This window comes from Mustela nivalis, assembly GCF_964662115.1.
Source record: "Mustela nivalis genome assembly, chromosome: 19".
NCBI lineage: Eukaryota > Metazoa > Chordata > Mammalia > Carnivora > Mustelidae > Mustela > Mustela nivalis.
In genome coordinates this window covers 21,956,391-21,981,852 of record NC_139038.1, presented here as the reverse complement: position 1 = coordinate 21,981,852, position 25,462 = coordinate 21,956,391, and the positions used below count along the sequence as shown (strand labels likewise).

At 45.5% G+C, this 25,462-nt stretch overlaps 1 protein-coding gene across 4 annotated transcripts in view; it reads right to left on the bottom strand.

Annotated features, from left to right (window-relative positions):
- PRKCB (protein kinase C beta) overlaps positions 1 to 25,462 on the bottom strand; it is a 322,427-nt gene that overhangs the window by 275,694 nt on the left and 21,271 nt on the right. The gene's annotated exons all lie outside the window — the stretch shown is intronic.

Sequence of the window (25,462 nt, the reverse complement as noted above, 5' to 3'; positions counted from 1 at the left end):
GGACTTGTAAACAGTCACAGGACTGCTCTGAGAGTTGAACCTGGAACATTCTGAGCCCCCTGAAGGCCACTGCTGAGAAATCAGATAATGAGTAATCCAGGCATGGATGTTAGAAAATCCTGCTAGTATAATCCCTGTTAAACCAGCCTCAGCATGGTGCTTATCAGCACAGTTGGGAAAAGTAAAAGGAGAAAGAGCTGCAACAGGCCACCATGCTGTTGTCAAAGACCTTCAGGTCACTGTCAACGTACTGACTCCACGTCCACCAAGCTTTCCTGGATTCTCCCTTCAACTCACTCCTCAAGCCTCATTCTCGCCTCCAGCCTCTCCCTCCCAGATTCTTTTCTTACCTTTCCTTTCATTTACAGGTCATTTGGATTTTCTCCGAGTCCCTTTAAAGGAGCAATTCAGATAAGGGGCCAGAGGAGCAGGACCCAAAGATAGCCCACATCCAAGGTCTTAGCATGGCTTCTGTTATGCTCCATCAAACCATCCCTACAGTCAAGAGTAAGCTTAAGCGGAACGCCTGGCTGGCTCAGTGGGTTAAGCATCTGCCTTCGGCTCAGGTCATGATCCCAGGGTCCTGGGATCAAGCCCCACATCGGGCTCTCTGCTCAGCGGGGAGCCTGCTTCCCAGCCCCTCTCTGCCTGCCTCTCTGTCTACTTGTGATATCTGTCTGTCAAGTAAATCAATAAAATCTTTAAAAGAAAAAAAAAAAAAAGAAGAAGCTTAAGGGACATTTCAAGTACACCCTACAGACGGAGTGATCAAGGGATGCAGACCTCCAATCCAGCTAACAGGATGATGCCTGGTCCATCCACACATTAATAAACTAGCTCCCCTCGCATGGCTTTATGGACATAAACCTGACACAGGTGACAGACTGAGATCACAAGACTTGGAGAACAATCTAGTTCTGGTGCTGATCTGATACTGAACCTAAGGATTCATGTCACCTCCCTGGGCCACCCTTTTCTCCTCTGCAGAATAGGTCCAATATATCCCCCTCAGGCTGTGTTAATAAGCTCCTATCAGAACTGATTTGCTTCTCGGGGCTGTACACCAGTAGGCCCCCCATACATATACATGGAATGAAATACATAAAACTACCCCCTCACACGGGGATTCACGTGAAGAGTGGACAGGTGGGAACCCAAGGGCTTGAAGTGAATAAATCACACCACGATGTAGATCATTTTTTTCCTAATATGAAAATAGAAATAACATTGTCTTGGAAATAACGTGTTCATCCCTTGAGATAAAAGCTCTGGGGCTTTGCAAAACAAGGTTGGAGAATCACTGAAGGAAGAATTAAAGCTCATGACCTTAAAACGACTTAATCCCCCAAATCAGCAACACTGTATCCTGAAGCAACAGAGTTGGCTTTTTTTTTTTTTTTTTTTTTTTTTTTTAAAACCAACCACGCAGCCAGCCTTTAAATTCCAGGACATAAGACACAGAAGGGCAAAGAGGGTGCTATTTCTCTTTCTTATTCAAACAGTTGGTGCAGGGCGGGGTGGGGGGGGCGAGAATTAAGCTTTCCCAACACATCTGTCTACCACCAATTAGGACTCAGCTGAGTCCTGAGGTCCTCGCCCAGGACCTTCTCTCAAGGGCCCGCAGTAACAGGTATTTCTTCATCATCGAGACCAAGGGAGCCAGGCCACTTATTAACAGGCAGACTTGTTCCAGTAAATGTCACGGAGAGATGTGGGATCCAACTGTCTCCCAATTTGTACACACTTGAAAGCTGTTGGAGATACAGGTCTGGGAGGGCGTGGGCAGGGGGCCTATGGTTTTTCACACATTACACTGGAAAGGCTTCTAACTGTGCAAGAAGGTAGGTTGTAGGATGCCAGCCAGGCTAAACACTGACAAACTCCCTTCTGGTCCGAGTCTGCAAAACTTCTGTGCTGTCTTTGGTAGAAGCTCCTTTCCTGGGCCAATGGGATAGGCAGAAGGCAGCACTGTCTTTCACGAAGGGCTGCATCACGGGGCTCATCCACCCCCTTGGGTCACGCAGAGCAACACAGCCCCCTGTGGCCCCGTGACTGGGCACTGGATCTAGGGCTGTAATCACCGAACGGACTGGCTCCTCTAATCAAAACCTCATGCCTCATCCTTCCGACACTGAGGATTCTAGGAAGACATAATAAGAGGAACCCCTGACACCCTCGTATACATCCTGGAGATAGGCCCCACACAAGTAACAGGGCAACATACTTTGGGAAATGCCCAAGAGAGCCCCTCCTCCCCAATTATGTCTTTATTATTTTCAGAAATAGCACATCGTCAACGGGAAGATTGGAGAACACAAATGCGTGTACCTCCAAGCACACACAGGAGCACTTAAAACTTTAACCACTCCATGATAAACACATATAAAAACATATAAGAGGAGTTCATTATAAATCCTGGATATCAACCTTTTGTCTGTACTGTCATTTGCAAATATCTTCTCCCATTCCGTGGGTTGCCTCTTTGTTTTCTTGACTGTTTCCTTTGCTGTGCAGAAGCTTTTGATTTTGATGAAGTCCCAAAAGTTTATTCTTGCTTTTGTTTCCTTTGCCTTTGGAGACATATCTTTTTTTTTTTTTTTAAGATTTTATTTATTTATTTGATAGAAAGAGACCACAAGCAGGCAGAGAGGCAGGCAGAGAGAGAGGAGGAAGCAGGCTCCCCGCCGAGCAGAGAGCCCGATGCGGGTCTTGATCCCAAGACCCTGAGATCATGACCCGAGCCGAAGGCAGCGGCTCAACCCACTGAGCCACCCAGGCGCCCTGGAGACATATCTTGAAAGAAGTCGCTGTGGCTGATATCGAAGAGATTACTGCCCATGTTCTCCTTTAGGATTCTGATGGATTCCTGTCGCACATTGAGGTCTTTTATCCATTTTGAGTTTATCTTTGTGTACGGTGTAAGAGAATGGTTGAGCTTCATTCTTCTACATATAACTGCCCAGTTTTCCCAGCACCATTTATTGAAGAGACTGTCTTTTTCCACTGTATATTTTTTCATGTTTTTAATTTTTTCAATTTATTTATTTTCAGAAAAACAGTATTCATTATTTTTTCACCACACCCAGTGCTCCATGCAAACTCAACACACACAAAACAGATAATCTTTTCAAAAAATGGGCAGAAGATATGGACAGACACTTCTCCAATCAAGACATACAAATGGCTATCAGACACATGAAAAAATGTTCATCATCACTAGCCCTCAGGGAGATTCAAATTAAAACTACATTGAGATATCACCTTACACCAGTAAGAATGGCCAAAATCAGCAAGACAGAAAACAAAATGTGTTGGAGGGGATGTGGAGAAAGGGGAACCCTCTTACGTTGTTGGTGGGAATGCAAGTTGGTGCAGCTTCTTTGGAGAACAGCGTGGAGATTCCTCATGAAATTAAAAATAGAGCTTCCCTATGACCCTGCCATTGCACTCCTGGGTATTTAACCCAAAGATACAGATGTCGTGAAAAGAAGGGCCATCTGTACCCCAATGTTTATAGCAGCAATGGCCACGGTCGCCAAACTGTGGAAAGAACCAAGATGACCTTCAACAGACGAATGGATAAGGAAGATGTGGTCCATATACACTATGGAGTATTATGCCTCCATCAGAAAAGACAAATACACAACTTTTATAGCAACATGGATGGGACTGGAAGAGATTATGCTGAGTGAAATAAGTCAAGCATAGAGAGTCAATTATCATATGGTTTCACTTATTTGTGGAGATAACAAATAGCATGGAGGACATGGGGAGATAGAAGGGAGTTAGGAGAAATTGGAAGGGGAGGTGAATCATGAGAGACTATGGACTCTGAAAAACAATCTGAGGGTTTTGAAGTGGCGGGGGGTGGGAGGTCGGGGTACCGGGTGGTGGGTATTATAGAGGGCACGGATTGCATGGAGCACTGGGTGTGGTGCAAAAATAACGAATACCGTTATGCTGAAAATAAAAAATAAATTTTAAAAAATGAAAAAAAAAAAAACATATAAGAAGGGACACCTGGGTGGCTCAGTTGGTAAAGCATCTGCCTTTGCAGGCTCAGATCATGACCCCAGGGTCCTGGGATCAAGTCCTGCATCAGGCTCCTTGCTCAGCAGGGAGCCTGCTTCCCCCTCTGCCTGCTGCTCCCCCTGTTTGTGCTCACTTGCTAGCTCTCTGATTAATAAAATCTTAAAAACATATTTATATATATATGAATACCAAATGCTCCTTTAGGTTTTATTTTTTCCTAAACATACACAAACATATCAGGATAAACATCTTACTTTATAACGTGATTTTTTTTTTCCCTACCTTGCCATACATCATGAGCATTTTTCCAGGGAATGCAACAAGCATTTTTCAGGGCAGTATGATACTCCACCTGCTGTATAGTTTGGCTACTTACAAGTATTCTGTTATAAATAGCAGCACAATGGTTTTCCTAGACATGTCTTCATGTACACCTGTTTCCTAGAGAGGCTCTGAAGTTGAAATCTTTTAAGTAAGAAAGCCCCAAAATGATAAGGCTGGGTTGATGCAAGGCTAGGTGTGCCTTCACGGATGTTGAAATATCCTGAGACTAAGGTAGACCTCAGCGTGGGGAAGATGATCATGACTCAGTTTCCAGTGTCTTCAGTAAATGGGGTGGGGGAGCTTATAGTAGTCTATGGATGAAAATGGACAAGAAGCAAGATGGCAGAATAGTCACGTACTAGGAGTCTTAAGGTAAGCTCTTAAATAAGAGTGGATCTCCAGAAAGCAACAATAAACAACAACAGGAAGGCCAACTCCTGACTCCAAAGGGCTGCTCTTTCTGAGTGGGAATAGTATCCCCAGAAAAAAGTCGGGTTCTTCTTCAGGCATGAGGAGGAGAAAGCATTCAGTAGAAGCAAGTCCAGACAGAGTGTATAGTGAAGAGTCAATGTGGGCATCAAGAGAGCCAGGAGCCAGGTATGAAGTGGGGAAGGTACTGGGCCTGGAGCTTGCATCTCAGCCCATGACTAAGAATTACAAAGAGGGAAACGTGGTTGGAATAGACCAGTCTCCTAAGTCTTCAACGGTGCACAGATCACTTTGCTTCCAGAAATAGTTAAGGGTCCTGGGCAGTGTCTCTCCTGGTTTCCAATGCCAATGACATGCTAGGCTAACAGAGACGTTCTGTTTCAGGTGATCGTTGTCTCAGGAAGGGCATATGCCCCTACATGGCTCAAAGCAAGAAAACAGCCTTATTCTGGGCAAGGATCCTGTCACAGGGAAGCATCTTGTAATAAAGTAAGGGTATTAGAAGCTTTGCAGAGAGATAGTGAGGTCTAGCTCAGGGAATCTTTTCTTGATTCAGGCAATAAAATCCGAGAATGAAACTTTGGTGGGTTCCTTCTCAAATATTACCTCCCCCAGTAAGGATTTTCAAGGTAACAAGGATTCCACAGAACCTTCTAGAAGTTAAGTAGATCCATTCATTTATTCATTTAAAGAATATGTATTGTCTACTCTGTGCAAGGTAACATTCTAAACAGAGAAGGGAACAATTGAGTCCCTGTCCTCATGGGGTTTGCACTGTTTAAGATTAACAACAAACAAACAAACAAAAAATACAGAATAAAAAGCCAGTTAGGATGAGCTATAAAGAAAAGGGAAAGAAGGCTGTAGTGTTATTGTACTTAGATGGCAAATGAGAGAGACAGGAGAGAAATGGGCAGGATTATACTGCAGTAATAAGCAACCTCCTAAATAGGCAACGGTCTCTTTTACTCTCATACTACATGTCCGCGCCAGGCCAGCAAGGGGGTCTGTTCTGTGTAACCAGGATCACACTGACAGAGAAGCCTGAACTCAAAGATCACTCTAGAGAGTCTGGAACCAGCAGTGAAAAGCTCCAGCCTAAAAATGATATATATCACTTTGGATTATAACTCATTGGCCAGAACTGCTCGTGTGGCCCTACGCACCCCCAAGGGAAACCGGAAGTATAATCTTATCACTGGCCTGCAAGACCAAAAACCAGAAAAACTTAGTGAAGAGCATCAGTGATTATGAGAGTAGATAGTTAGATGGATAGAAACAGATAGAAGGATGTACTAACAGTAATAGCTAACACTCATAGAGCACTGCTATGAACCAGGCACTCATGAAAACACCCACACCCTTACATGTTTTAACTTGTATATCCCTCATAACAATGCTATGACATAGGTTCTATTAATATTTTCAATATCTAAGACCGATGAATCACTGAACTCTATCTCTGAGACTAATAATACACTATATGTTAATTAATTGAATTTAAATTTTAAAATGTTTTAAAGGAGAAAATCTTTAAAAAGTATTCTTTCAATGTCAACCTCATTTTATAGCTGAGGAGGCTGAGGCAATGAGAGGTTAAAAATCTTAACCAAGGCCTGGGTGGCTCAGTGGGTTAAAGCCTCTGCCTTCCGCTCAGGTCATGATCTCAGATTCCTGGGACTGAGCCCCGCGTCGGGCTCTCTGCTCAGCGGGGAGCCTGCTTCCCTCCCCTTTCTCTCTGCCTGCTTCTCTGCCTACTTGTGATCTCTGTCTGTCAAGTAAATGAATAAAATCTTTAAAAAAAAAAAATCTTAACCAAGATCATATACTTGGTAAGTGGCAGAGCTGGGATTCTAACTTCGTCAGGATGACTCCAAAGTCTAAGCTCTTAATTAACCATTACATCATGTTGAATATGGATAGAGGATGGATGGATGGATGAACAGATGGATGGGTGAATGAAAGAATGGGAGAGTGGGTGGGTGGATGAATGGATGACGGCTGATGGGTAGGTGGACAAATGGGTAGATGGATAAGAGAAAGGATGGATGGTGGATGGATGGATGGATGGATGGTGGATGGATGGATGGATGGATGGTGGATGGATGGATGGTGGATGGATGGATGGATGGATGGATGGTGGATGGATGGTGGATGGATGGTGGATGGATGGATGGTGGATGGATGGTGGATGGATGGATGGTGGATGGATGGTGGATGGATGGTGGATGGATGGATGGTGGATGGATAGATGGGTGGATGGATGGTGGATGGTGGGTGGACAAAGGGACGGATGGATGGTGGATGGATGGATGGATGGTGGGCAGATGGATGTTAGATGGTGGATGGATGGTGGATGGATGGACGGAGGGATGGATGGATGGATGGTGGATGGATGGATGGATGGTAGGTGGATGGATGGATGGATGGATGGTGGGTGGATGGATGAATGGTAGGTGGATGGATGGATGGATGGATGGTGGGTGGATGGATGAATGGTAGGTGGATGGATGGATGGATGGATGGTGGGTGGATGGATGAATGGTAGGTGGATGGATGGATGGATGGATGGTGGGTGGATGGATGGACGGAGGGATGGATGGATGGATGGATGACCAGTCATGTTAAATGGTAGTAACAGCATTTACTAGAAAAGTAAAAGAGCTTGATTCATGTTCTACCAGCAGAAGGGGACTCACTTCAGGTCCCATATTCATCCCAGGAGTCTTGGTCATCCAGTTATGTCACTTAGATTCTCAAAAGCACCACCTCTGAGTGGCTTAGTCAGTTAAGCATCTGCCTTCGGCTCAGGTCGTGGTCCCTGGATTGTGGAATCGATCCCTGCATCAGGCTCCCTCCTGAGCAAGGAATCCGCGTCTCCCTCTTCCTCTGCACCTCCCCCCACTCGTGCTCTCTCTCTCCTTGTCTCTCAAACAATAAATAAAATCTGTTTAAAAAGAGAAAAAAGCACCACCTATGGAAAAGCGGTCACAGGGTTCTAATTCTAAGCACAAGGCCAGAGGCCTGCACAGATGTCGTGTGTGTCTGCCAATGAAATCCTTCCGGCATCTTGTAACAACAACCGTGCTACCCAGTCCCCACACAGAAGCTCCTTTTTGGCAGGCAGGGAGGAGTAATTCCTTACAGATAAAGAAGGTCAAGTCCAGGCCAACCCAGGGATGGCCAGGACAGGCTGGAGCTGAGAATAAGCAGCCATGACCAGACCAGGGAGGGAGCGGAGACAAACTGGCAGTTAGGGCAAAACCAGTAGCGCCTGAGACAGAAGCAGTGGGTTGTGAGGGTTTCCCCGCTGGCACCACACACAGGAAAATGGGAAATGGTTACCAAGCACCACTTGGCTTGCTAACAGCATTCAACTTCCTGGGTAAAGAGAATACAGAAAGGTAGCAAGGAAGACAACCTTGAACGTCCTGCCTCCCCATCCCACACCCACTCTCTTTCCCTGCTACACCATCATGCCCACCTGGTTTTCTCCGCACAATCATGCCAACCTTTACATGGTTCCTCCCAGGGCCCAGGACAGTATCTTCCCCAAGTCTGCACTCTGCATGGCTGGCTCCTTCCCATCTCGGAGTTCTCTGGTCACATGCCCATGAGCTGGGGGTCAGGTGTGGGGGGTCCCTCTCTAAGGTCGCCACTCACTCTGTTGTCTTCTCCTGATTCAGCTTCCCCAGGACATTTATCACAAATTGAACTCACGCTGTTTTTTCCAGTTTGCTTCCTTGGGTGCTGTTTGTCTGCTTCCTGAAGTATCAGCCCCGTGAGGACAGGGACCTGTCTCAGCCATTCTACCTCTACAGCCTAGCTTGGGACCTGGCACATGGCTCGTGCCCAGTGAATGCCAAGGGAGCGAACGGATGCGTCGGCTGGAGCCGGGGAGGAATTAGAGGCCAGGTCCCCAGAACAGTGCGCCCAAGACACTTCCACTCAGCCATCGCACACCCAGGCATACATCCCGAAGAATTAAAAGCAGAGTCTCAAAGAGATAGTTGGACACCCGTGTCCACAGCAGCTTCCTTCACAACAGCCAAGAGATGAAAGCAACTCAAGTGTCCACGGACAGAAGAAAGGATAAGCAAAACGTATATCCAAACAAAGGGAACATTATTTTTTGAATATTTTATTTATTTGACAGAGAGAGACACAGCGAGAGAGGGAACACAAGCAGGGGTGGTGGGAGAGGGAAAAGCAGGCTTTCTGCGGAGCAGGGAGCCCGATGCAGGGTTCGAACCTAGGACCCTGGGATCATGACCTGAGCCAAAGACAGACGCTTCATGACTGAGCCACCCAGGTGCCCCAAGGGAACATTTTTTGGCCTTAAAAAGGAAGGATGTTCTGACACATGCTGCTCTGGATGGATGTGAATGACCCTGGAGGACATTACATGAAGGGTAGTGAGTCAGTCACAGAAATACACTACTGGATGATTCCACGGAGACGAGGTGTCTAAGGCAGTCAAACCCCCAGAAACAAAACAGAATGGCAGTCACCACAGCCTGGGACATGAGGAGTTGTTCCATGGGTATAGAGTTGTAAAAGCCCTAGACATCTGCTCCACAACATAACACACCTATACCGTACACTTAAAAATGACAAAGGCAGGGGGCGCCTGGGAGGCTCGGTCGGTTCGGGAAGATGGACACAGAGGCCCAGTGGCCTAAGCAGTCCCCTCCTGGAGCATTGGGGGAGGGGGTCAAGAGAACAGGCAAATGCTCCTTTCAATATCACTATGAAAACGTCTAGAAATCTGCTCTGAGGACCTCATTAGGGGTACAGGCGCAGGATGCTTATGTGAGCCCTGCTTATAATAGTAAGAAATGGGACACCCTGAATGACAAACCATCCTGGGGGCACCTACTAGGAATGGGTGGTCAAGCCAAGCAATGGAGCCCACAAAGTCACACGGAAGAACAGTGATGAAACAGGAACCGAGAAACACGTAGTCTCCTAAACCATCAGGACCCCATCTGAGTGTGTGAGAGAGTCAGCGACAGACAAAGAAGGTTATCCAACAAGGTATTAACATTTGTGGTGAGGGGACTAAAAGATTAACTTGCTTTCTCTGTATCTTGTGATGCTTCATAATGAGTGCGTATTGCTTCGGCAATAAGAAGGAATTATTTTCACAAAGAAAATGCAGCAGAGAAATTGTTTATAAGAAAGTGCTAGGGGATCCCAAAGAAAATTCTGGTACCCTAATAGTCAAATTACAGCACAGAAAGAACCCCCAGTAGGGAACAGAAAATACAAAACTTCAGTTATGTAATTCAGAAAGGCCTGCAGAGGCTGCCAGATACCCACAGAGATCCAAACGGACCTTCTGGAACTCAAACCAGGGCACACAGTAAACACACACACACCCCCAAAATCCAAGGACTGATCCAGAGATGAAAGAGTATACACGCAGCACGACAGAGACAGAAGTGAGTGTGAAAGACAAGGCAAGAAACGATGCTCATGCTCCTTTTAGGTACCAGTGCCGGCTCTGGGGGGAGGGATGGGCTTGTTCTCAGAGAGTGCTCCCCACACCCCCTTCCAGGGAGCCCCTATAATTAAGCTAATGCTAAGAGGAAGGAGCCCTGCTATTTAGCTGTCATCTGCGTGAGCACAAGTCAGGCAGCCCCTCCAGCAGAACGGAAAAGACCAAGGAGCCCGCCAGCTGACCTAGCTTCCACGGCGATCGCTCAAGGTGGGCTGCTGAGACACACAGCGAAGTCTAGTAGCGGGCCCCTCAGAGCTGGGGCAAATAATAATAATAGAACACTCTTAGAGAACGTCTTCTGTGCCAGGCACTGCTCTAAATGATATACACAGACACACATGGGAATGCAGATACAGATATAGACCCACTTAATTTTCTCAACAACTCCATGTAGTAGCTATCATTATTATCTCCATTTTACAGATGTGAAAACTGAGAGGTGAAGTAACTGGCCTCAAGTCACAGAGGCAACAAACAGCAGAGGAATGATTCAAACCCAGGAAGCTGGGACTACAGCTTCTAGGCTCTGAACTATTACACTCTTCTCTCTTGGAAATCCAAAAGACCGTGGGCAAGTGTTTCTCCCAAACCATTTGCACATTGGTTTTAAGAGATTCGCCTCAAGAAGTTACCAAAAAGAAGAAGAAGGAAGAGGAGGAGGGGAAGGAAGAGGAAGAGGAAGAGGAAGAAGTTGTTGCCTAGAAAGCCTCAGGGTCGAACACCCGTGGCACTTCATCATTGGCTGAGAACACCCCAAACTCACCCAAGAACCGCCCCCCCCGCCCCGCCTCCCCTACAACTTCTCTCCAGGGCCCTCAGTATTCTCTACTTCCTAAGTGTGAAAACCAGCTCTCAGCGGGGACCACACCCCATTCAACCACTGTGCCTCGCCTCTTAAAAACACCACTCCCCCTACACTCCCTGGTGGCATCATCTTCAGGAGGCTAATTAAAATCCCTCTCCACACCACCATTCCCCTTTTGTAAAACAGGGATAACACTATTAAAGTCAATATTCATGAGTCACAGATTCCATATTTGCCAATCCCTTACTTGATATTACCTGTAACCCCAAATCAATACTCATGGTACTTTCATGGTCATTCTCGGACAAGGACATAGAGCAGCAGAAAATGTGAGTCACCCAACAAACACATTCCCGGCTGTCATTGAACAAGGCAATGCTCTACCTTCTTGTTTCAGTTTTCATGCTGGAAACAAGTTTTGGGGGGTTGTTGGGTTGTTTGTGTGTGTGTGTGTGTGTGTGTGTGTGTGTGTGTGTGTGTGTGTGATACATTTAGTAACACATCTTTTGCATTTTTGTGCTTTTTGTTGGAAACTTTGCTATTTCAAATGGCCCCCAAGGGTACAGTCTTAAGTGCAAGAAGGCTGTGACACATCATTTAAAGAAAACAGGTGTGTTGGGTAAATTTCACTGGCCATGAGTTCAACGTCAGTCGAAAACAGATACTTGATAAGGTGACTTTAACACAAAACACACATAACACAAGGTTATGTACTGATCGGTTGACAAACCTGACCCTATATTCCCCTAGGAGCAATGCTTCAGGATTCACTGATTCGGTGTTGGCAGCAACTTTATCAAACCTACCTACTGTAGATAACGAGAACTGTGTCTCCAAGTAATGTTCGTCTTAAACGAGCTTACATCACTGAGGCACTTAGAACAGTGCTTTGGCAATACTATGTAGGCATAGCTCCATTATCATTCATACAGATTTCTTAGCTTGAAGACTTAGATGAAAAAAAAACAAAAAATAAAAAAACTAGGGCCCCGCACAGAACAACTAGTGTTCATGAACCCACTTGAACGGGTCAGTTGGAATGGCCCAGACAAATTTTAAGAGCGCTTCAAGGAAATGGCACACCACTGGTGAGGAACCAAGTCAATAACTGGTTTTAGGTTGAGAAACCTGAAGACTCCAAGGAACATGAAGACTCCAAGGAACATGAATGGGGTTGGTTTTCTACTCGCCTTGGTTTTCCTTGAGGAGTTCGACCCAGGGGGTCTTGGTGGTATCGGCAAGTCTAGGCTGGTCATGTGACTCATTCTAGGCCAATCAGATACTTCCTCACTGGATTTTGAACTGTTCCCTGCATTTTGAACTGTTATTCATTTGTCTATACTATCTTGAAGGAATGGGCCATTCAGTCCTACTTCCCAGGTCCCCAGAACTTCTCTGGTTCCAGAACTTTCCAAAGCCTAAGTCTTCACGTTTTTCCTTCACATCTCTGATCTCTCCCATATCCTTCTGATAAATGCACTTTTGCTTAAATTAATCAGAATCCATTGACGTTACCATCAAAGGATCCTAAGACAGGAATTTTCAAGGGCTAACCTTTTTTCCATCCGCCCTCAGAATAAGGGGAATTCCAGCGCCAACCACTTTCCCCAAATAAACACTTTATTTTGAGTGGTGATATTTCAAAAGGAGAAATCAGAGCAAATACATCTCTGAAATCCCCAGATGCCCTTAAATGAGTTCAGTTCTTCTGGTCCAGATGAATTTCAGAGCAGAGTTCTCAGAGATCTCACCAATGAGATCACCAAACTGTTACCTAGGACCCCAGAAGAATCCCAGACAAAACAACGAAACACTACAAGGTACACCAATGCCATTCTTTTTTCAAAAAGGGAAAGAAATAGTAGATTCTGCAGACAAAAGAGCCAGCAGAAGGAGAATGAGACTTATCAAACTAACCTCATTTCCTTTGTGTATATGTTTCATTTTACTAGTTTCGTTTGGTTTGGTTTTGGAAAGCTGCCCATCTGGTGGACACAGGACTCTGTCTGTGGACCTTATCAAAGCTTTCCTCGGTGTCACTCTCAATATTAGGGAAGTCGGAAAATTGAGCTCCATCTTCTCAATTTCGTGGACAAGAACTATAATACAATTTGCCTTCATGTCATTTATACGCGAAATGACATAGTTTTTCCATATCTAGCTTCCCCCAGGAGATTGTAAAACTCCTGAGTGAAGGGACAGCATGTCTTGGATACCATTCTATCTCCCATATCCAATACATCGGTGTTCAAAAAACGCAGGAATCAATCAACGCATTGATGTCACCTTGGTGAGAGACCTGTACAGGAACTGCAACCATAAATGCCTACAGGGCCAGGATGGACGTGAAAAACGAAGCAGAGACAGGAGGAACCACATCCATCCAAAGGAGTCAGCAACTGGTACCTCTAGCCCTTGCACCTGACGGAGTGCGGAACACAGGCTTGCCGATGATCATGATCTTTCCAAAAGGTGCCTAAATACAAGTATTTTATGATGAAACCCTATTTTTTAACTATAGGTCTTTAATTTTTTTTTAATATTTTATCTCTTCTCAGTGGAAATAAAATTATGTATGTTGAGGGTGAGATTTAGTCCTCAGACATCACTGGTGAGCTCTGCTAGAGGGGGTTGGTTCTCTCTTAGTCTCACTTGCTATTTTTGCAGTAAGATCAAATGAGTCAAGTCTTCAAACCACACATAACCAAGAAGCCTAGTGACCGTGGCCGGAGGACCAAAGTACGATCTCAGGCATATGTAACAGAAGGAATTTAGCACCAGCAGATATAAGTCCAGAAACCAAATTTTTTCAACTCCATGAACCCAGTTTGGATTAAGAGGTTTTCAGATCCAACCCTTACCAATCACTGAAGGATTTCATTAGACAAAAAGCTGAGTGAGTCAGCAGTATGAGAGAGGAGCCAAAAATTAGTTAATGATTTTAGACTAATTAAGCTATATCACCAACATCAGGGATTGCAAATTGGCGGCCCACATATTGTTTGGCCTGTGAGTTGTTTTTCAGTTTTGAAAAATTACCAATACTCCAAAATTAAGAGATTTCCCATAAACAGTCTGACTTCCTGTCTTTCTTGGAGGGGAAAAAAAAAACAAAAAATGGAGCATCAGCAACATTAAGCCTGTATTTCCACACTGTCAAGAGCTGGCTTGAGCTAAGGAGTGGCCACCCCTGTGAGAAGGGACATGTTCCCCCTGTTTCAACACAGTCCCCACCACTCCCTGCAGCCTCACCATCACCAAAACCATCAGCTGCCAACTTTAACACACTTACATTGTTATTATGGTACAATTATTTTATTTTATTTTATTATTTTATTTTATTTTATTTTTATGAGAGAGAACATGTGCGAGCAGGAGGAAGGGCAGAGGGAGAGAGAGAAACCCAAGCAGGCTCGACGCCCAACACGGAACCTGATGCAGAGCTTGGTCTCACGACCATGAGACCATGACCTGAGCCAAAATCAAGAGTCAGATGCTCAACCAACTGAGCCCCACCAGGGTGCCCCATTCTCAATGGAACATATAAGAGAAATCATCCTTCTGTACCCACATCTCCATGAAAAGAGGGGGGGATAAATAAAGGTTGCATTAAAAAAAAAGAAGACATGTTTCAAAAAATGATGTACTTCTTTGTCTAAGTCAAGAAAATCTGAGCAGTTTAACACACAGGCCATTTCTTTTATCTGGAATCTTCACTCGGGCAAGGTGTCTGCTTGGTTCTTTGACGAATCTGCATTTGCAAACCCCGATCTGTATGTACCATGAAATGTGACAGTTCATCTCTATTCAGTGAGAGGCAAAACCCAGCTGAAGAGCTCCCTGGGATTTCAGAATCCATTGTTTTTCCAAGTTACGAGAAATCAAATTTAATCAGGAATAGGAGAGGAACTGCGATCTGAGACAGGCCGGCTGCAGTGAGCCATAGGAGGATTCACGGAAGGTTTTAGGTTGCATTGCTCTTAGAGGCATGGAGTGCAAAAGGGGAAATTCCAGCTAGGGGTGAAGCAGCAAGTTCACTGGCTTGACGATGGGAGAGCAGAACCCATGATTTATAAAGAACACAGACAGGCTAGGAAACTGAGGACAGGTTCAAGAACTTGGAGTCTGTGTACGATGACATCCTATGCTGCCGATTTCTTTTCATGTTCGTTCTGTCCTGACGCGGGCAGAGAGACAGTTGTTGGTGAAATCAGAAAGTTGTGGAACTGAATGTTTAGCCTAATACTATTTTAGTAAATACGCGGGTATGTGGATGTGGGTGTGTGTTTGTTATAAGCATGGAAGAGCGGTTTTCCCGTCCAACCTTGAGATTCGGAGACTCTGTGAAGCTTCCATAATTGTTGACAGCCAGATAGAAGATCAGGAAGTGACCAAGTGACTTACAGAGGCAGAAGGCAAGAATCTAGGATAATTAGAAGTAAGCATGCTAGGAAGTATTTAAAAAATAATAATTTTGGTGAGGCTGAGTGGGAGTATATGTTGGAAAGCATCAAAAAGCAGGACGAGGAGCAGCCTTGAAGCAGACAGACTAGAGTAGCTGCCTCTAGCTGACATCTCTTGGGGTCTCTACCCATCCCTGGAAGGCTTCTTGGAAACCTATGGGGAGTGGGACTCCAGCCCGCAGCTGAAAGGTCCCAGGGGTGGGGCGGGGAGTGGGGTGGGCCCCTGACCCAGGGAGGGACAATCAGACTATCCCTGAAACCTGGGATCACACCTCCAAGATGCTATATGTGCGCGCTGGGAAATGGCATGACAATGGCCCAAAAGAGCATGGCTGATACACAGCACAAAGGGCAAGAAAGGAGAATAAAAGCAGATGTGCAGAGACAAAATAAATAAATAAATAAATAACAACGAAAAAAACACCACTGGCCCAGAGAAAGAGAGACTCAAAGAGCATGGCTGTCTGTGTCCCTGAGTAATTTCCAGTGGCTCACCAAGCCCGTTGAGCCTCCGGCTGGGACTGCAGCAACAGCAGCAGCTCACCCTCGGCGCGGCGTGGCGTGCCACCCACCTGGTGGTAAGTGCTTGACCTATAGGGAATCATTTCACGTTTCTGAAAACCCTAAAAGGCAGCTGGTATTTTTTCTCTATGATTTTATTTAGGTATCTACTTACCAGAGAGCAAATACACAGCAAGTGGAGAGGCAGGCAGAGCAGGAAGGAGAAGCAGGCTTCCTGCTGAGCAAAGACCCTCACGCGGGGCTCTATCCCAGGACCCTGAGATCGTGACCTGAGCCAAAGGCAGACACTGAAACGTCTAACTGACAGAGTCACCCAGGCACCCCACAGCTGGTTTTCTTGCCCCTTCCCTTCCCGTAGGTGGAGAAACGGGGGCACAGAGTAACTTCCCAGAGGTCGCCCGGCTAAGAAGTGGCAGAGCTGGGGCCCGAGTCCAAGCAGTGCCATTCTAGAGGCCTCGCATAGAACCATTAAATATTCTGCCTCTTGGCTTAAATGTGCTTGAGTGAATTTCCATCACTTGTGACCCAAAAAGCCCTGCCTGAGACACAGAGAGCCCACATGGACGTGAGGAAAAGCAGCCACCTGGAAGGTATTGTCACAGGCGCCCTGCCAGTTCTCCTTGCCAAGTTGGCCGGCAGAGGACTATTTCCTGCTCCTAGGGTGGCTGCTGGCACCAGGGCCTTTGGGCACAAGAGGAGCCACGGGGAAGCCATTCGGCTGATCTTGCAACCCCCTGACTTACTAGGTGCCAGCAACTGTTCTAGGCACTGAAGAAATAGACAGCAAGACAGGCAAGGGTTCTGGCTCTCCCAAAGCAGACATTCTAGAAGGGAGAGACATGCTAATCATTTTTAAATGGGCAGAGACGGCACAAAACAAACAAAAGAGGATCTGCAGCACTTTGCATGGGGCAGGAGGAGAAGGCTTCTCAGAGGTGATGTCAGAGGTAAAATGGAAAGATGGAAGGAACCACGATCCTGGGGAAGAGTAGGAGAGGCACCGAGGTGGGCACCGGCTCGGCGGACTCCAGGAACAGAGAGAAGGCACAGTGGGACGGAGCACAGCTTCATCCCCAATATCTAATGGGGCCCTTCGATGTGCCAGACACTGGAGAGAAGGGCACCCGCGCCTCAGTCCCCTGCCACGCAGTCCCATGCAAAAGGCAGAGGTTAGCGAGGGAGTGAGCGTGGTAGGTCGCAAAGATGGCCAGTTCCGCCTTCCTCCCTGTATCCACAGCCTTTGCAACATGACTCGGCAGCTCCAGACCTCAAGAGCTAACACCAACTCTCCGCTTCTTGAATCTGGGATGGCCGCGGACTTGCTCTCAGCCAGGAGGCAGCAGCCGAGGTGGCCCTGTGCCAATTCCAAAGCAAGCTCTCCAGAGCCCTTGCCCGGCTGTGTTCTTGGAACCTTGGAACCTTGCCCGACCTCCCCGTTAACAAGCCAGAGTCATCTGCGGGGTGAGGAGACACACCCGGCCCCGTCTCCCACAGACAGGAAGCCCCTACCACCCCCCCGGGGCCAGCCAGACCCCAGGGAAGTTACTAGTCACCCAGACACACGAGGGAGCCCAGCCACTATCAGCAGCCAACCTGTTCGCTTTCCTGCAGTCTGGAGGAAGCCTGTCCTCTAGAAGGAGCTAATTCATACATCTAGGACAGATGCCCAGACAGAGAAAAGCACAGGGCACTGAGAGGACAGCTGGAAGCCACCCAGGAGAGCCTGTTTGCAGGCTGTGCCTGGCAGCCCTGCAGGGTCCGAATGGCCGGACATGGCCCCAGGCTAATGGCCCCAAGGAGCCACTGCTCTGACTTGTCATAAAAAAAGAGAAGCCGCTCATGGGCTCCTTGAAAGGTTCCAAGTGGGCCATTCAAACACACCTCTGGTTCAGCCCAATGGTCTACACTCAAACGCAAAGCACATCTGGCTTTAAGTCCCAACACCAACTCTTACTAGCTGGGATGAGTTCCTTCACCTCCCCAACCTGTCTCCACCCCTAAGGATGGTGTAAATAGTAAACACATAGCAGACGACCCGTCATGTAGCACGTGCTTTGTACATGTTTACAATTATTATATAAAAACAGAAAGGAAGGAAACTCCCCACACAGGGCACATTACCACTCACTGGTAGTTTTGGGGCGGGAACAGAGACATGCTTTCAATCACACCAAACCACAGTAGGTGAAAATTATTTCCTTTCCAATTCGATTTCAACCCTCCCAATGGTATCAAACGAGAAAGTCTCAGTCTGCGGCTTACACGTTTTGAACACCATTCTAAGATCCGCTAAACTCCCTTCTGGAACAAAGAGGGGGAGGAAGTTTCAAACGCAGATCCTGGTCAAATTTTGTAATATTCATAATATAGTTATTCATATTTCTAGTTATTAATTACTTGTGGTGATATCATTTTCCCACTCATATAGTGATGAAGTTCCCTTTAAAATGAATGTGTTGGGGCACCTGGGTGGCTCAGTGGGTTAAAGCCTCTGCTTTCGGCTTGGGTCGTGATCCCAGGGTCCTGGGATCGAGCCCCGCATCAGGCTCTCTGCTCAGCGGGGAGCCTGCTTCCCCCTCTCTCCCTGCCTGCCTCTCTGCCTACTTGTGATCTCTGTCAAATAAATAATAAACAAAATATTTTAAAAAGAAAAATAAATAAATAAATAAATAAATGATAAAATGGATGTGTTGAGGGGTCCCTGGGTGGCTCTGTCGGTTGAGGGTATGAATCTTGGTTTCAGCTCAGGTCCTGATCTCCGGGGTTGGGAGAAAGAGCCTTGCATTGGGCTCCACGTTCAGTGGGGAACCTGTTTCCTCTCTTCTCCGTGTACCCCCACCCCTCTGCTTGCTCTTTCTGTCAAATAAATAAAAAAGAGAGAGAGAACGTGCACGAGTAGGGCAAAGGGCAAAGCAGAGGAAGAAGCAGACTCCCCACTGAGCAGGGAGCCCAACAAGGGGCTCGATCCCAGGACCCAGGACCTCACGAATCATGACCCGAGCCCAAGGCAGACGCTTAACCAACTGAGACACCCAGGTGCCACTAAAAAAAAATTTTTTTAATTAATAAAATAACATAAATGTGTTGAAATGACAAAAAGGAGACCATTTAAAGAAAAAAAAAATTTTTAAAGGACAGGTAGCACACAGATATAGCAAATAAAATGAAGAGCAAAATATTCAGGAAGCCTAAAGTAATGAAGAGTCCAGGGACAGGATTTGGAATTCGGTCTGGTTTGAATTCCTTAGCCAAGTTACTAGCTATATAACTAAACACTAACTATATAACTATATATATTAGTCATCTTTTGCTAGGTAAGGCTACACTATCCAGCAATCCCAAAATTCTAGTGGTTTATGATATACAAAGGTTCATTCTTGTTCATGTTACATATCACTGCAATTGTCTTGTGATCCTAGGACTTTGCACCAAGTGTTTTTTGCATCCGAGCATAGAAGCCGAGGAAACACCCTTTGCTTGGTCTTGCAGTGGAGGGGAAAAGAGCAAGGGACAAGCCATGCAACAGCCCTTAAAGCTGTAGAGTGCACCATCCCTGTTCACATGCCCCTGGCCAACGTGCGCCACGCAGTTAAGCCCGACACCACCGGAACAGGAAAATAACAGCTCTCCTGTAAGGAGACACTACAAGCCACATAGCAATGAGCAGAGGTGTACCATCCCCTTACAAGGAGAAAGCAAATAACTGACTCAGTAATATAATCTACCACAGTGACCTTGAGCGGTGACCTCACTTCTACTTCTCCATCTTTGAAATGAGAACACCTCCTTCAGAGTCAAGATCAATAAATATGAGTTCCCTTCCCCTTTCGCATCTTCTGAGATTTATTCAGAGCAGCTCAAACCAAATTTAGAAAGACCTTGGTAGACCAGCTGTATTCAAGCCTCTGATCCAAGATCCGCAACCAGCTGTAAACAAACCCATGCAGACGTGGTACTTCATGCGAGATGCGGGTGCGCTCCCCTCCCAAGCGAGCCCCGGTCCCTTCTGTTTCACTCACGTCACCAGTCTGTGAAAATCTTATTGGGCAAACGCTTACCAGTTCTGGAACCAAAGCGGATACACAGGAAATGTTTCCATGAATTGACCTCATAACACGAGGATATAAGAGCATACATATTTGACATTGGAAGGGTGGCCCTGCTCCTTATTTGCTATGTGACCTTGAGCAAGTTAAATAACTGAACCTCAAGTCATCTGTGATAAAATGGGGACAATAAGTTATTTAAGTCATCGGTTGCTGTGAAAATCAAATGAGATCACTCATAGGTATAAGCTTTTTACTGTGCCTGGCCCAAATAAATGCTCAATAAATAGAAACTCTTATTAATGCTGGTACATGTCCCAGAGTATAGAAGTTCAAGTATTTCAAATCAGCGTTTGCCCTCCAATATAGGAAAGTGCTTGCTTCTACCAGCTCTAAAAGTCTGAGTTTGATTTTTTGTTTCCCATTCTATAATATGGGACAGTGCACTGTTCCCTGTGAATCCCACAGAGATGCCCTGACCTTGCCTGTGATGAAAAGGATTTTCAATTCTTTTGGAAGGATCGAAAAAAACGAAAGGTACAGAGGTCGTCTCTGAAAGTGATGAATGGTATGGACCATGACGACATCAGTGTCCCCAGCCCGCTGTCCAGGGGGCATTTCAGCCGAAGGCTGCTGTCCGTGTAAATACCCCCAGAAAAGGATCTCCATTTACCATTCTTGGGGGCTGGATTCTCTGGTTCTATCTTTGGCGGATGTTTTTTAGCAACAAAGCTTGTTCCATCTCCCAGCTGGAGGACTTGTCACCAATTACTTGGAAAAGAGATGAATAATTAAACAGACTTTTCTCCTGAGAGACCAACTGCAAAGCATCTGGGTAAGAGAGAAAGGTTATAGAAAATCGTCTCCCGGTGGCTCACCGCAGTTTGGTCTATGTCTACGTCTGCTCATGGTTTCCGAGTTTACCCACGCCTGCCCAAGTTGTGACTCAGTTAGTCACGTAGTCTCTCTGAGCCTCAGTGTCTCTCATCTTTAAAATGGGAATAATGCATTGCTTGGAAGTGGTTTACAGGGCTTCAAGAGCTAAATCGGTATATGTCAGTCTATCAGGCCCGACACTAGACTGACAAAGGACACAACAAAGAAGCAGTCCAGAACAAACACAAAGAACTTGCGAGGGACTGGTGTCCAGGAGACTGAAGTAAAAAATTTTTAAAAGTCAATGAGAAAATGTAAAAAAAAAAAAAAAAAGCGGGGGGTTGAGGGAGTAGTCAGTCACAGAAGATGAAATACACTCTCCAGTAAATACATAAAAAGATGCTCAACCTCACTAGTAATCAAGATGACGCTCTATTAAAGTTAAATGTCCTTTTCCTCCCATCAGATCAGCAGACATGTAACAGCTTGACATTATCACAATGTGGGCAGGAGGCAGGGACATAGAAACTCCAACTGCTGGCGGGCGCATACCCAGGCCCAGCCACTTTGGAGAACTCCCAGCAACATCCATTAAAATCTGAATTGTGTGCTCCCCGTGGCCAAGCCATTCTACTTCTCGGTAACTAGAAAAATATTTGCATGTGTGTCAGACATGCATAAGGATGTTTAATTGCAGTATGGTTTATAATAGACACCACCTCTCCCCACCCCCCAAAAAAGTCTTGAATGTCCCCAACAAGGGAATGGCCACAAAAACAGGAGCAAGTTTGGACCATGGAACACTACAGAATTGTGAAAAGCATAAAAACAGAGCTTGCACTCTGAGACACTGGTGAAAAGGGCAGGTTGCAGGGTGAGATCTGCTATGTGGCACCATTTAGAAAAACACACACAGGCACCCACCAACTCTACCATACAATCAGTACGGATAAATATGAACATAAAAAATTTTTAAAAGTAGGGGCGCCTGGGTGGCACAGTGGGTTAAAGCCTCTGCCTTCGGCTCAGGTCATGATCCCAGTGGGTTAAAGCCTCTGCCTTCGGCTCAGGTCATGATCCCAGGGTCCTAGGATCGAGCCCCACATCTCTGCTCTGCAGGGAGCCTGCTTCCTCCTCTCCTCTCTCTCTCTCTCTGCCTTCCTCTCTGCCTGCTTGTGATCTCTGCCTGTCAAATAAATAAATAAATAAACCTTTAAAAAAAAAAAAGTTTTAAAAGTAGACACCAATGGTGACCTCTGGGAAAGAGAGAAGGGACCTAGATTAGGAGGTCAAATCTTAGTGAGATTGCCTTTAAGCATTACTTAGGAACTTAATTTTTTTTTTTTTAACACAGGAGGACAACCTTACTGCATCATCCACAGTGGGTCACAAAATCTTGCCGACTCCAGAATTAACAGAAGCTATACTTGTGGGGATAAATATGGCCATAATTATTACCACATGACTGAAGCTTCTGTCTCCCTGATGTTTTTCTCTTTACTCTGAGAAAGAAACAGGAAGCCATGGTACACCTGGCTTTTTGCTGCTCTTTTAAGAGCCTGAGACCTACTGGCTTAATCTCTTCCCAGGGGCGATAATTAACATTTTTAATGCAGGCACTTTACAATCAATAGAATTAACAAGTGCTGTTCTTATCTACTTACACTTAGGTGTGAAAAAAGAGGGGGAATGATTTAAGGCTGGAGGAAGAGCAGAACGGATAGAAATTCAACAGGAATCCTCAGAGCCTGGGGGCAACTTGACCAAGTGTGCATTCTGACCTCAGGAACAGGACAATGGAAATGAATACAAAGTTCAAAAGGCAGATTCTTTAGCCTGACATCCACAGCCCTACATATTCTGGTCTCAAGTCTACCCTTCCAGAACCTTCACTCTAGCCCAAGGGGCAGAATCCGTGCCTAGTGTAAGAGCTAAGACCTGCGGCCATAGAAGGAAGTAACTGACCAACCCAGAAACACCAGACAAAACACAGGGACCAGCCCAAGAGCCCATTCTGCTCCATCCTGTTTCTCATAGTAAGAGAACTCTGAAGCATTCATTAGTCAAGAGAAATATCCTATCTCCACTAAAGGATGAAGAAATGGGGAAGAAGGCGTGATTTTTTTTCCCCACTTAATCACACACACCCACCACCACCCCCTGAAAAAATAGGCTTCTGCTTTAAAAAAAAAAAAAAAAAAACTATTATGTTTTTCTCTTTTGTAGTATGTATCACTATCCATAACGATCTTGTCTTTCTTTACGTGTTTATTGTCTGCTTCCAAGTAGAAGGTAAGTTACATAAGAAGCAAGGGCTTTCTGTTTTGTTCACTACCGTATCCCAGAAAAATCCTCTAGCATACAGTAGGTGCTCCCTCAGTGTTTTCAATCTTGGAAGGTGGGGATACTTCCAGAATGTCAGCAAGAAGCTTGAAAATGAATACCTAAGGGGAAACTAGGTCATTGCGCAGAGCATGGTTAGGAAAGAAAACTGGAAATGATTTCTTTGGGTGGGATCACTTCGGTTCCTAAAGTTAAAGGCAGAACACGGTAAGACACGGTAAGATTTTATAAGACACGGTAAGATTTTATAAGACACGGTAAGATTTTATGAGGATTCTTCTCTGTGGCTCTGTGTTGTTTCAATGTCACAAGTTTCCCACCAGTGGTGCTACAAAGGAGAAAGGGAGACTCTTATTACAAATTTTCAAAGCTTGACCACAGAGTAGTGAAGATTTTTACCCCCTGTCCATTAGTGATAAGGCTGGTACAAAAATAAAGAGCAGTCACTTCCTCTTTTATGTTTTTAAAAAAAAAGAGAGATGGGGAGGGGACATATTGAACTCTGAACTTCCTTTCTCATAACCACAACTTACTACTGACTTACTTTTGGTAAAACGATTGCCGAATAAATAATCATCAGGTGCCTCGTTGCTGCTGACTGATAAAGTTTTATCCAAAACTCTGTCCGGTGAACAATGCCTTCTGATTTCAAACCTTTAAAGGAGCCAATCTAAGGATTCTGATTAGAAGACAAAACTGACCCCAACACCGCCATGAAACCGCCCAGCTCAGCTTCCTGGCGTTTACAGCTCTACTCAAAGGGCAGACATTTTCCGTGCCAAAATGAAACTAAGCCCAAACCGGCAAACTATTCTGAGGCACAAATCCACGGCCAGGTACCCTGAAGAGAGCTTGGATAGGAGTGCAGCAGCCTGAGTTGGGGTCCAGGTTCTGCCACTTGCTTGCTCTGTGACATTGGGGAAGTGGCTTATCCTCTCTGGGCATCAGTTTTCCCATGTTAGGCAGCAAGAAGGCCTCTGTTTCTAGTATGGTCAAGCAAATTCCCACTCTATCCAAACTTCTCGTGAAAAATGAATATAACTCATGACAAAAAAGAGTAAAGAGTAAACAAAAGAGGTCAGATTCTGGAGGGCAGGGATGACATTTGGAAGAAGGGAGTGGCCACTTGCCAGCGTTTGCCAGGACAGCTGGCCAGTCAGCACCAAGCAGTAGCTAAAACGCCAACACAAAACCCCAAGTCTTTCTGCCTTGAAGACTTAGAGGGCAGATTTCAGGTCAACCACAGTGACGGGAAAGTAGGAAAGGGAATCTAAGAACAGAGAGACAAGAGAAGAGGGTCCCAAATGTGCATGAACTCTACCCGTGTCTGGCTGACTCTTGAACCATGTACACATCACACAGCCTCAAAGACTCAAAGATATAATAAACTGACATCTGAGCTGATGGCCAAGAGAGAGTTTATCGTCCAACCAAAATAATAGCTTACTAAAGCAAAAAATACTGACATTCTTCAAACAAATATAACTAAATCCAGTGTCTACAACATAACACTCGTACCATCCAGGGTAAAATCTGAAATTACTTGACAGACACGTGAAAAACCAAGAAAATAGGACCCAGTCTCAAGATAAAAATATAATCAAACCAAGATTTAAAAAAAAAAAAAATCGAAGGAATAAGTCCTCATAGGTTAGGGCAATAATCTGAAATGACAGGAGATGCAGTGCATTTAAGCTGCAAGTGACAGAAGACCATCTTGAAAATGTTGAAGCAGTAAGAGGATTTATTATCTGTTAGATAACAAAATTTCCAGAGATGGGACTGGAACAAGGGTAGTTAATTCAGGGGTTCAATGACATCATGAAGGGCACAGTTCCTCTTCCCTCCACACTGCCGTTCATGGTGGGTCAGCCTTGTCCTTCACAGTCAAAAGACAGCTGCCATGGTTCCAAGGTATGACATGAAGTAAAGACAAATCCTTTCTCTTGCACCATTTCCTTCTTGGTCTCACGCTGTCCCATGAGGATATGACTCTGGGGACTTAGCACAGCCTTCTTAGGACCAAGAGGGGAGATCTTGATGATACTTTGAGGTTGGCAAAGAAATCACTGGGAGGAAGATCGTGGGAAGCCTCAACGAAGCCAACCCTAGGACCCCC